Below are 13,919 nucleotides of genomic sequence, written 5' to 3'. Positions count from 1 at the left end.
GTGCAGTGCAGGTAGACAAGTAAGGTGCAAGGGCCATGACGAGATAAATTGTGAGGTCCAGAGTTCATCTTTAACGTACAAGAGGTCCATTCAAGAGTCAGGATAGAAGCTGTCGTCAAGCCTGGTGGTGCATGTTTTCAAGCTTTTTATATCTTCTGCCTGATGGAAGAGGGAGTTGGGGGGGGGGGGTCTTTGATTATGCTGGCTGCTTTTCTGAGATAAATGTTTCTGTTGTAGTGTATTCTATCCTACATGAGTGGAATCCATTAATCACTTAATTTTTCTAGAACTCAATACTTTGGGTATTTTACTGAAATGAGTTAAAATGACAACAATTACTGTTCCTGCAATGGAATCTAATGAATTCTAAATAAACAAATCTGGAGTTAAGCCATCATAATCATCTTACTGTATTTTCCTACCTGTGCCATGTTGGGACTGTGGATAAAGGAGCACTTCAGGAGATAGTACAAGGTCAATGAAACCCAAGCAATCCATCACATTTCCTTTCCATTTCAGTCAACGAGAATGCAAATTGGTAATTGGTTTATTATTGTCACATGTACCAAGATAGTGAAAAACTTTTGTTGAATGCGATCCAGACAGATCATCCATACATTAGTATATCAAGGTAGTACACAGGGAAAACCAAACAGAATGCAGAATGTAGTGTTACAGTTACAGGGAAAGTGCAGTGCAGGTAGACAAATAAAGTGCAAATGAGTCGCCTTTGGATTTACAATTGTATCAGAGCCTGAATCATTTGCTATGATGTGTTAAATCATTCAAGGACTTTCCTCTAACACTTGTATGCATTTGGAAGTCAAGTGTGCCTTACCAGAAGAAAAGGCAATAAGATTCAATGAACTAAATTTGAATGAGAATATTTACAGCACACTCCAAATGGAATTGTTGCTTCGCGTAATTAACTTACAAACTACTTAATGTTTACAATCAAAACAAAATTACATATAAACCTCTGATTTGTCTATGTGGAGTCCTTACTAGCTACATGGGAGGAACAAGAATCCAATCAAATGTAAACAACTTTTATCCCTGGAGTTACATATAAATCTACGGAGAGGAAGAATTGTGCATCTGACAGCAAATTGCTCTCACTGATTTCATAGATGAAATGTTACTTCTACCAGGAAGAGAAATAAGTAATCTTTATTGTTAATAGTTAAAAAACTATTTCTTTCTTGTATCCCTTGCTTGTATCAAGCTTGTATTATTTTGGTGTATCCCAATATGCAATATACAAGAACCTTATTGTCTGATTATGTTTTATTTAGATAAGAAGTGCAGAATAATAGACATCTTTTGTGGTATATAACAGATGGAGATTAACAACAAACATAAAGCACCTGACTAGATAATTGAGGAGCTTATCCTAATACTAGAAACTCATCTGCTTTATTACTGTATTATGTGTCTGAAAAGACTTGAGTTTTATTTTGTGAGGTTCAGTAGTAGGAATAGCCAATTTGTGAACTTAAATTTGTAGTTTGCAGATAGCAACAAGTCCAGAGGGCAAACTAGACGTGGCAGCCCATTGTTCCAACTGGCCACGTACCCTAAGAAGTTAGGAAGTTATTTAGAAGGGTGACCGGAGAGAAAGTAAATGTGGCAAGATGTAAAACGACTGTGTAAAAATGTCAGGCAACATAAATTTATGAACCCATTAACAAACTGTATTCATCTTAAGTTCCAATATCATAAGAGTTTGGTTATTCACTGTTAGTTATTGGTGTAATAACTTAGGATAAGTGCAACACAAAAGGAAGTAATGAAAGTGGTTGAGTATAGACCAAAAATGGACCAGGAAGGGTGATGCAGCAGGTGAAGATCATAATTGACTATGTTATTTTGCCATTAGTTAGTTTGTATACTGTACATTTGCAACCAAGATATTTGATGAGAAGCATTTCCTGGAATGATGCTAGGGTTTATGGTACAAAGTGAAAATTAGCCATATTCAACAGAAATATTTGCCCCACTTCAGACGAAGAGGAACAGAAAGAACATAGGCCAGAACTCCACCAAAGGAAATCACTGGAGTCCATCACCAAAAGAAAAATAGCTGGATGTTATGTTGAAGGATAGAAAAATGCTCCTAGGTTGTAGAATTGCCATGAAATGTCCTTCCTGTGCAATTGTTTTTCTGCGAATGTTTAACAATGGTTTCCAACAATTGAGGCATGTTATGGCTTCGTACTCAAGTATCTTTTCTTCTTAAAGGTATCTTGTTGGTTAAGACTGGCTCTGAAGGTGGAGCCTTGAGGTGGGCAGAGAGTTGAATCACAAGCAGGTACTCTGCAGGTTTTTCAGGAAACATTACCATTACCACTTGCTGCGTCACACTGGTTAGAAACACTCAGTTGCAAACCTTTCAGAAGGCAGGCCATTCCCTGTGATGGAGGGAGTTGAAGAGGTGAGCTGGGGTGAGGGGGGAGCAGTGAAGGGAGGATGGTGGGGCTGTGGATGGAATGGGAAGGGGTGTTAGTAGAAAACATATAACACTAGCCGGAAGCAGCTCCTGCATTAGGCAGTCATGTATGCTATGAGCACAGTTGGGGAAACCCTTATAAACATTTCAATTGATGCCGTGAGATATTGAGGGTCACAGTCCACTGCTGATATAATAGTGAAATAGTGACTGGTTTTAGCATAATTGATTAGAAACAAGCCAAAAAAAATGCAATGATTTTTTTCTGAAACATTGGAAGGGAAATATTAATGGAAAAGTGGCCCTGCTCCACATTCTCAACCAACTCCAACTTGAGACTTGGCCCATTATAGTGCCCATTACTGACCCATTACAGTGTCAATTACTAACCCAGTATAGTGTCCAGTATTAACCCTGTACAGTTCCCATTGCTGACCAGGTATATTGTCCATTACTGATTCACTACAGTGTCCACTACTGACCCAGTACCATGTTTACTACTGACCCGGTACAGAGTCCAGTATTGACCTGGTACAATGACCATTACTGACCCATTACAGCACTCTACAAATCACTCTTGCCAATAGGAGTGACACGGCCAGTGGGGAGAGAGAAGGAGAGAAAATACATTCAAACAAAAGATTTAAAGAAAGTATGAATATTGATTAAGGAATGAGAATTTGTTTTCATTGTTACTATGCTTATAATCAAAAATTTAGGAGACAGTGAGATACTTTTCTGAATGTCAGGAGTCCTACACTACAGGTGGCGTAGAAATCCTTTAACCCGAGGCAAGATGCACAATAGAATAGGCCTTGTATGTTCATCATTGTTTATCATGTTGAAAGACCCTTTCTCTGGTTGCTATATCATATCAGCTGTGGAGAGATTGGTGCCACAATCAGGTGAGTGATGGGTTTTGATTGGGGGAGGTGGGGGGGTGGGTGCAGTTGTTGGGCCTAAGGAAGAGCTGTAGTGAGAGCATGCATTTAACATAAAAGGGAATAAAAACAGATTTTGGAAATAATCAGCAGGTCGGAAAGGCCAGTGACCTGAAACGTTAGCTCTGTTTCTCTTTGCACGGATGCAGCCTGACCTGCTGAGCAATTCCTGCATTTTCAGTTTTTATTTTAGATTTCCAATATCTGCATTTTTTTGATTTTCATTTAATGTAAAAGGGCACTGGCTGAAGGTGATTCCCAGTGAAGGTTTCCACAGGCATCTGCTATGGCCGGCCTCCCCTAAAGACCTGCCACATTCATTGTGTAGACTGCTTCTGCATAAGTGGCCCACACTCTCTGTATAGAGTGCAGAAGAAGATTGTAGAAGCAGCAGGCACACATACATGTGCACCACTGGAAATCATGGCACAAACCAGCACTTAACATAGATGACCCGGATGCAAAATCATCACCTTCAAGGTCGACATCCAAAATCCATATTTAGCAATCAAATTTATGATGAAATTCCAGAATGCAGTGTCAAACAATTAAATGATAGATTTTTTCGGTCAACTTGAAAAACCAGGTAATTTAAGCTGAGGGGTATCCAAACTTCTTAGAAGGTAGATCCCAGCTCAGAGCAGAAGACCTTGGGCCAAAATTATTGCCAGCCCTTCCTGAGTGATGTGCAGGATCATGGAGGTCAAAGTTGAGTATATTGTTGTATGCAAGTACATGTATACACAAGTGCAATAAAAGTCTTGCTTGTAGCAGCATCACAGGTACATAGCATCACATACACAACATTCACAGGTACATAGCATCACATACACAACATTCATAAGAAAAAACATAAATTAACGACATAAATTATATAAGAAAGAACACAATTGGAACAAAAAGAAGAAAAAGTCCATTGTAGTGCAATTGTAGGACAATGGGCACACTCAGTGGTGTCAAACACCACACAAAGGCTGCTCAACCACACTGATGCAAAGAAGGTTGAGGAATTTGTGTTTTTAATAAAAAGGCTATCATACCAGGTAACCTGCAAGGTTGGGGCAGGTACAATAACAACTTTTAAAAGACAGAAGGACAGGTACAGTATCAAAGTCAACTTGAGCTTCTGTAAAAAATCAGACAACAGCAGAACCAAAGAATTTACGATAAATGCTTTATTAGCTTTCGCTAGTGGGAGTGGGGGAATACAGAGAGAGAGTAAACCATGTAACCCTAACTCTACACTGAAACCCACTCAAAAAAGACTCAGCTACAGCATACCTTTATACTCATTTTCATGGGAAAACTAGGTAAGAAGTTACATTTACACAGGCAATTGTTTACATAAAAGTTTCTAGCATAACAAGATATGTCCAAAAAACTACTTCTTCCCCACTTGCATCTGGCATTGAAACTAGACAAAACTAAATCACACCATACGTGAGATCATTCTTTACCTTGAGAACCCATTTACAATGAGAAGCATACTAAGAAACATACTATTAACTCTTACACTGCCAGTCGTTAACCCTTGCGTTCCCAACTATCTTTTACAACAGGGATTGGAAAGATTTAGAAGGTTATTGCCAACTGCTGGCAAATTGGACTAGGTTGGATGGACCATCTTTGTCAGTATGGACCAGTTGGGCTGAAGGGCCTGTTTCCATGCTGCCTGACCCTATGCCACTTGGGCACCTGCTGGCATGTCGGGAGCTTCCATCTTGCTCCATTAGATGCATTCTTTTACTTACTGATTACCTTCAGTCCACATGCTGTCTGTGTCCTCAACCTTCATTGGTGTCTGTGGACACATGCCCATCATCTGCCCAATGTACCCTCGATCAGTTATTTGACTCCATCCAACATCTTCCAGGACCATCAGTGTCCCACCCAACACAATCCTCTCCCTAACTCACTTCCTCTGATTCTCTGCAGGGAGGAGATTCCATCACACACAATATCTTAGGCCCTATACTTGGTAGAATACAAGAGTCACCACTTGTGATATTTGGCCTGTGGGCTATAGTTTGGGCGTTCTTCTTCTCTGTGGATTGTCACCTTGTCGTGGTGGAGAAGCTTGTGCGGTCCTGAGATCCCGAGAGCAATGCCGTCTGGAGCTATGCTCCTGGTAGGGTCACCCATCACGGTAAGGTCGATAGTGAGGTCCCTGACAAAGAACAATCCAACCAAGACCTCAGCGGTGGAACAGGCGGACAAGGTTACTTGAACTCAACGGCTGTGAAGGCGGATGAAGGCTGCAACAAATCCATCAGCTCCAATTGTCGTGGTTTCCATGCCATTGGATTCAGTTGGTTGATTTGTGAAGTATCGTGTGCTTTTTGTAGTGCAACATCAAGTACATGTTAAACAAATACACACACAGGTGCCTTCACTCTGTGGGCTACTTCTCAAGTCTTTCGGTGATCGGAGGAGGGTGACAGGAGCAGGCAATGTGATGGCTGGAAGCTCCTAGTCAAGAACCAGCACGAAAGTGGCGAATACTTGATTCAGTCGCTCAACTTTTGGACAGAAGCAGGAAAGTTGTTCGGCAGCAGTATTCACGTCTGAGCAGCCCTATTTAGGATCCATTCTGCTCACCCTGAACTGGGCCACTTGCGAGCCCATATATAGATCAACGGAACGAAGACTATCATCCTCGACCTTGAGGGATAGCCACGACGATGACAACGGGCATTCCTGCTTTAAACCATAGAACATAACGGACTCACTGGTCTCAACAACACTTTATCCTGTTGTATTTTACTCTTCTCCTGGCCAGCACTGAATATTGTTATTACATTGGCTCTAAGTGCTAGGAAAGATGCCAACTTTTATTCAATGCGAGCCACAGCAGGAGGATCAACCAGTTACATCACTTGGCAGTGGGGTGGATCTCCAGATTGCATTTCACACTGAATTTGGACAATTTCCAGTCAGGGAAGAGAAATTATAATTGAATTGTGACTCTGCATTTATTTTAAATTGCAAGTAATTTCCCTGAGAACTGCTGTGTTTAAATGTCCCAGAATACTGGCAAATTCTTGAAAGATTTTCTGTCAGATAACGATGTAACAGTTATATATATTTTCCAGAAGCCCACAATTGCCTCTATTAAACCCTCCATTATTTGAACCCTGTGCTATTCCATGGTTTGTACAGATATCACTGTGCTACTGACATCTTCGGCACCTACTTATACAGTAGCTGCAGGCAGAACATTCAAGCTCTACTTGTATTTGGGCATACTGCTGTGACACAGTTGCTTCATTTTACTACTGGGAGGTAGATGAATTCTGCAATTTAGCTGGAAATGAAAGGGTAGAAATTGGTTGTAGACATTTTGGGGAGTTCAGAGGCTGACCTGAAATTGGTATTACAAACATTTGTGCAAGTCACTGATGCTTATTGCTCCTCCAGAGCCAACTCACCTGGTTTAAATCAAACACTGCCATACCACCAGGCCCACTGATGGTGCTCCTCAGGTACATTCCCCGGGCTGGGAGAGGTGGAAGTAATCCATCAGGACTGGAAGAGAGGGCAGGATCTAATAATACATTCCTATTACTCCAAGATCATAAGAACATAAGAAATAGAAGTAGGAGTAGGCCATTCAACCCGCTGTGCTACTCAGTATGATTATGGCTGATCTGTTACCTCAGCACTACTTTCCTGCATTAACCCAATGTTCCTTGATTCCTTCAATTTCTGAAAATTTATCAATCTCTGTCCTTAAAATATTCAGCCACTGATCGTCCACTGCCCTCTTGGGTAGAGCTTTTTAAAGATTCTCTATGCTCTGGATGAAGAAATTCCTTCTCATCTCAGCTGCGAAAGGCCATCCTTATTTTGAGATTGTGACCCATGATCCACTCCAGCCAATGGAAACATTAATTCTGCATCCGGCCTGTCAAGTCCTATAATAATTTTGTCTGGTCCATTGAGATCACCTCTCAGTCTTCCAAACTCCAGAGAGTAAGGGGCCTAGAGTACGTATACAATTCCCACCAATGTTTTCTGCCCTCTGATGTTTCTTAGTGCCACCCAAATTGATTCTACTTGTTTTTCTGAGCTAGGGTCCTTTCTCTCTACTGCCTTTATCCCATTCTTTAATATCAGGACAACCCCACATCCTTTGCTATTTTACTCTTCTAAATGCATCAGCCATCAAAGAAATATGATTTATCTTTTTGTTGGCAACCACTGCTTAACCACATCAAAATCACCTGCACTGCTCAGCACCTGACAATTTAGGAAAGGGGTCCTAGATTTACGAGAATGATTCCGGGAATGAAAGGGCTTAAGTATGATGAGCGTTTGTCGGCTCTTGGACTGTACTCACTGGAGTACAGAAGGATGAGAGGGGACCTTGTAGCGACATTTAAAATGTTGACAGGTAAGGATAGAGTAGATGTGGCTAGGCTGTTTCCCTTGGTGGGCGTGTCCAGGACCAGAGGGCACAATCTTAGAATTAGAGGGTACAGTTTCAAGACAGAGATGAGGAGAAATTTCTTTACCCAGAGGGTGGTGAAATTGTGGAACTCCTTGCCACGCACAGCAGTGGAGGCCAGATCAGTGGGGGTATTCAAGGAGGAGATAGACAGATATCTAAATAGTCAGGGTATCAAGGGATATGGGGATAAGGCTGGAAAATGGGATTAGAATAGTTTTTTTCTTTTTTTCTTTTTCTTTTCTTTTCTTTTTTTTCTTTTTCTTTTCTTTTCTTTTTTTTCTTTTTTTCCCACCCCATTTCTTTTTCCCTTTTCCTTGGAGCAGACTCGATGGGCCGAATGGCCTGCTTCTGCTCCCTTATCTTGTGATACACTGAGCTCCCAGTTTATCTGTGTCGGAGGTCACTTGGAACATTACTACAGCAAGTGGACTAACGAATCACAGGTGATATGTTAATGATCTGGCCAGACATGGAGCATGGGCCACCTAAAATGGACCCCTGCACCTGGGTTTTCAATCTGGATAATGTATACAATCAGATTTAATTTCAGCTACAATGCGTTAAAGTAGGATACAATGCAATGGTAGAGGTTTAAATTCTCAGGGGAGAGAGAGCTTGTTGAAGTAAACTTGGTGAGTCGTTGCAAAGCCTCTCGTAGATTTTATGTTCCTTGGCCGGAGTATGTTGGTAATGGGGAGGTCAACACCGAGAGAAGAGACATCGATGACGTGGTTGGACGGAGGCTGAAGGGGAGATCTGATATAAGTTTATAAAATTAAGAGAGGCATAGATAGAGTAGACAGTCAGAATCTTTTCTCCCAGGGTAGAAATGTCAAATACTAGATGGCGTAGTTTATGGAGAGAGGAGGAAAGTGTAAAGGAGATGTATGGGCAAGTTTTTTTTCCACACAAAGAGTGGTGGGTGCCTGGAATGCACTGCCAGGGGTGGTGATGGAAGCAGACATGATAGTGGCATTTAAGAGGCATTTAGGCAGGCACATGAACATGCAGGGAATGGAGGGATATGGACCATGTGCAGGCAGATGGGATTTGGCATCGTGGTTGGCACAGGCATCGTGGGCCAAAGGGCCTGTTCCTGTGCTGTATAGTTCTCTGTTCTAAATGAACTGCTCAATCATGAGAGGTATCATACTCTGAGAATTATTATGAGTGCCTCTTTTTGGATAAATGGTGAGTATTCTATTGCACACTGACTTTGGCCTGCAGATAGGAAATACATGCAAATCCCACTGGTGGCACTGTCACCTTGAACTCAGAAGATATAGAACAGAACAGCAGAGGAACAGGCCCTTTGACTGAATTAACCTAATCCCTTCCGTCTGCACATGGTCCATATCCCTCCAATCTCTGCATATTCGTGTACTATCTAAGAGCCTCTTAAATGCCTCTATTGTATCTGTCTCCACCACCACTCCTGGCAGTGAATTCCAGGCAGCCACTATTCTCTGTCTGTTTAAAAGCAAATTCTTATCAGGTCTCCCCTCAGCCCCTGCCACGCCAGAGAAAGCAACCCTCGTTTGTCCAACCTCTCCTTAGAGCACATGCCTTCTGTTTAGTTATGCAACATGTGAAAAGTATTTATTGACATGTTCTTGCTTTCTGTCAAAGAAATAGAATGCTTAAAAGAAAGACAGGAAGAAAGCAAGAACAAGCTGCTGGAGGAACTCGGCGAATCAGGCAGCATCTACGGAGGGAAATGAGCAGACTACATTTTGCTCCATAGATTTCCCTCCATAGATGCTGCCTCACCTGCCGAGTTCCTCCAGCAGCTTGTGTGTTACTCCAGACTTCCAGCATCTGCAGTCTCTTGTGTCTCCATCCTGTGCCACCTCAAATACTCTAAAGTCTTCCCAATAATTTAGTTCAGTAGCTCGAAGTCAGACATGAGTAATGTGCTTACTATTCTACACCAGTTCATTAATAATAAGCTTATCAGAGCTTTACAAACACCAACAGGCTTTTACATTTTCATTAATGTTCATAAATCCATTTTTGGACAGGAATCAACACTCAGATTAGAATTAAAAATCACTAGGAGCCAATTTGCTTTTTGTACTGTCACCTTTAAGTTTGATTTAATTTTGTCACCATATAGGAACAGGAGTAGGCCTTTTGGCTAAATGACATTGTTTTTCCATTTTGTTACCCATGGCAACACTATCTATTTAATTCCAATTACCTACATTTCTCCATAGGGGCATTTCCATGATCTCAGATTTTCTTGCAATCTTTTCTCCCCACTGGGAGTCCAGGATTGCTGAGGTATTCTTCATAATCCTTAGATATTTAATTTTCTAAACAAAATTGCCTAGTTTAACTTATTTTCTAAGAATATTCTTCATCACTTGTTACATGGAAAGCTTTCTCTTTCAGTTGGTTTAGCTAAAAACCCAAGATGTCATCAGCTGCCAGAAGAAAGTGCCACTCTTTGTCTGAGGACAGGACTGGCAGTTTAATACCCTGGGGCATAGAAATTTCAGGTGGGACAGAGTGGGATGCAAACCGGGAGGGTGAGTCATACTTCTGATTATGGAGAACATCACAGGAGTACCTAGAGAGGATATTCTGGGGGGATCATCCAATGAGGCCATATGGGTAGAACTTCAGTATAAGGGAGGGGCAACCACTTTGCTGGGATTATACTATGGGCCTCCAAATAGTCATTAGGAATTAGGGGAGTGGATGTAAGCAAATTACACCAAGGTGCAAAAGCAGCAGTGTTGTAGTAGTAGGGAATTTTAAATTTCCCAGTATTGATTGGGATTGCCTTTGTGCAAGGGGCTTAGATGGGATGGAATTTCTTGAGTGTGTCCAAAATAGTTTTTTGAGACAATATGTAGGCAGTCCTACCAAAGGAGGGTATACTTGACTTTAGGAAATGAAACTGGGCAGGTGGTGGCAGTGTCAGGTGGGGAACACTTTGGAAACAATGTAGTTATAGAAAGGGATAAAGTGGTCCTCAATTTGAGATACTCAATTCGGGGAAGGCTGATTTTGAAAGCGCAAGACAGGACCTGGAAAAAGTAGATGCTTGTGGGTAAAACAACACCTGACAAGCAAGAGTCTTTTAAACGAGAGTTAGCAAGAGTTCAGGGCCATCATGTTCTGGTAAGGGTAAAAGGCAAAGATGGTAAGAATGGGTAATCTAGAATGACAAAAGATATTGAAAGTTTGATCAGAAAATCAAGTGACTCTGTTGAGGAATATAGTAGGTATAGGAGAGTACTTCAGAAAGAAAATAAGGGGGTAAATGGAGACCATGAACTATCCTCAGCAGGTAAGTCATTCTATAAGTATATCAGGAGCAAGAGAGAAGCTGGGGTAAAAGTGGGTCTTCTTAGGGATCAAAGGGTATGTGTGGATCCAGGGAATGTTGGCAGGATCCTAAGTGAATATTTCTCCTCCGTATTCACCAAGGAGAAGGACATGGAGAAAAGTGAGTTCAGGAACAGATGCGTTGATAGTCTATAGCATGTCAGTACTAAGATGGTGGAGGCGTTAGATTTCTTGGCAAGCATAAGTGTGGATAAATCCCCAGCGGTGGATGAGATCTATCCCAGCGTGTAATGGGAAACAAGGGAGATTTTCCGGGACCTGACAGAGATTTTTGCATCTTCCATAGCGGCAGACGAAGAACCAGGCAACTGGAGAATAACTAATGTTGTACCTTTAGTCAAGAAGGGCACCAGGAATAAGCCCAAGTAACTACAAGCCAGTGAGCCTTACATCAGTGGTAGAGAAATAATTGGGGAAATTTGTGAGGGACAGGATTTCTGTACATTTAGAAAGGCAGGGACTGATTGGGGATAGTCAGCATGGCTTTGTGCGGGGGCAATCCTGTCTCACTAATTTGATTGAGTTTTTGAGGAGGTAACAAAGGAGATGGATGAAGGCAGGGCAGTAGATGTTGGCTATATGGACTTTAGTAAGGCATTTGACAAGGTTCTACATAGTAGGCTGGTTCAGTAGATTAAGGCATATGAGATCCAAGGTGAGTTGGCTAATTGGATCTAAAATTGGCTTGGTGATAGGAGGCAGAAGGTAGTGGCGGAAATATGTTTTTCTGATTAGAAGTCTGTGACGAGGGGTGTACAGGGATCTGTGCTGGGACCTTTGCTGTTTGTGACGTATATTAATGACTTGGGTGTGAATGTAGGAGGAATGATTAGTAAGTTTGTGGATGACACTAAAATTGGTGGTGTTGTGATCTATATCCTTGCTGAAGGTTGTCTAAGGATGCAGCAGGATATAGATCAGATGGAAAGTTGGGCAGAGCATTGGCAAATAGAATTTTATCCTGACAAGTGTGAGGTGAAGCGTTTTGGGAAGTCAAATAGCGGAAGCACATGGACTGCATAGTAAATGGTCAGGAACTAAGGAATGTTGATGAAAAGAGGGACCTGGTGGTCCAAATCCATAGCTCCCTGAAAGTGACAACACATGTGGACACAGTGGTGAAGAAGGCATATGACATGCTTGTCTTCATTCCCGAGGCATAGACTATAAGATTTGAAACGATGTGTTGCAACTTTACAAAACAAAGGTTAGGCCACACTTGGAGTACTGCGGGCAGTTATAGTCACCACACTGTAGCAAGAATCGGAGAGATTTGCTAGAGAGAGTACAGAAGCGATTCATCAGAATGTTGCCTGGATCAGAGGACATTAGTTATGGGGAGAGATTGGATAGGCTAGGCTTGTTTTCCCAGAAGCAAAGGATGCTGTCTGGGGGAGGGGGAGCATAACCTGATAGATGTATATAGATTATGAGAGGAATAGATAGGGTAGATAGTCAAAAGCTTTTTCCTATGGTAGGGACATAGAAAACAAGAAGGCATAAGTTTAAGGTGTGAGGAAGGAGTTTTAAAGGGAACCCAAGTATTGAGTCTTTTATTTACGCAGAGAGTGGTAGATATCTGGAGAGTGCTGCCAGAGGAAGGGGTGGAATCAGATATAATTACTAGGTTTAAGAGGCATTTAGATAGACACTTAAATAGGCAAGACACAAAGGATACAGTCCTAATACGGGCCAATGGGATTAGTGCAGTTGGGAAAAGGCTAGTATGGATGTTGTGGGTCAAAGGGCCTGCTTCTGTGCTGTACAACTCTGACTCTGCCTTGTTCATTCTCTGTTTTATTTTAAATGGCTCAGTCTGAACCCATTGTCCTTTTCATTCCCAGTCTATCGTCATAGTTCAGTCCGTTCATCTCAAATGACACCATTTGAATAGCTGTTGAACATTCTGCACACAGCTTTCCTGAAGTGGAATTGACCAAAGGTAAACACAATATGCAATGAGTTCTGAACCAACAATTTGTGTAACTGTACTACTACTTCCTCATTTCTTTCGCATGCTATAACTCTTTGACAAAACCAGGTACACAATTTGATTTTCTGATTGCTTTATGAGCCAGTAAACCATTAACATGAATTTGAAAAGAACTACAGGTGCTGGAAGTCTGAAATAAAAACAGAAAATGCTGAAACACTAAGCAGGTTAGTTGGCACCTGTGGGAAGAGAAAGAATCAACACTTTAGGTCCGAGACCCTTGGTCAGACTGAAATACGTTCTACAAATTCCTTTGTTCAAATGTTTCTTGACAATTCTCCATTCATTTGGCGATGTGTGGTGATTACACCTACAGTTAACAAAGAAAGAAGTATGTAGTCCCTATTGAATTCAACAATAATTCAAAACAAACATGTTCTAATGAGAGTTTAACTTTGAAACAAAATAGCAGGTGTAAACAGAAAGTGTAGCAGAAGTCCTCTTTTGGTTTAGTATGATAACAAGCATGAGGGTGGACTTGGATTGGGATCCATGCCCCTCCCAGCTGGAAGGTCAGATTTCTTTAATGCACCTGGAGTAAAAATTGAGCCAGGTTTCCTGCCTCAAGTGACACCTCCATTAGGAGATGTGGACATTAGGTAGGGAGTTCCAGGATTTAGCCGTAGTGACAGAACATAGAACATTACAGCACAGTACAGGCCCTTTGGCCCACAATGTTGTGCCGACATTTTATCCTGCTCTAAGATCTACCTAACCCTTCCCTCCCAT

The 13,919-nt window shown here is 41.6% G+C and overlaps 1 long non-coding RNA gene across 1 annotated transcript in view; it reads left to right on the top strand.

Annotated features, from left to right (window-relative positions):
* The window catches only part of LOC127570531 (uncharacterized), a 63,659-nt gene that overhangs the window by 9,825 nt on the left and 39,915 nt on the right, over window positions 1–13,919 (top strand). Inside the window, exon 2 of the long non-coding RNA XR_007956367.1 lies at window positions 13,042–13,139. This is a non-coding gene — a long non-coding RNA (uncharacterized LOC127570531). The remainder of the gene's footprint in view (window positions 1–13,041; window positions 13,140–13,919) is intronic.

The sequence above is a fragment of the Pristis pectinata genome, chromosome 5 (genome assembly GCF_009764475.1).
Source record: "Pristis pectinata isolate sPriPec2 chromosome 5, sPriPec2.1.pri, whole genome shotgun sequence".
Lineage (NCBI taxonomy): Eukaryota > Metazoa > Chordata > Chondrichthyes > Rhinopristiformes > Pristidae > Pristis > Pristis pectinata.
Note: the sequence above shows the minus strand (reverse complement) of the source record. Positions and strands in the feature narration are given on the sequence as shown.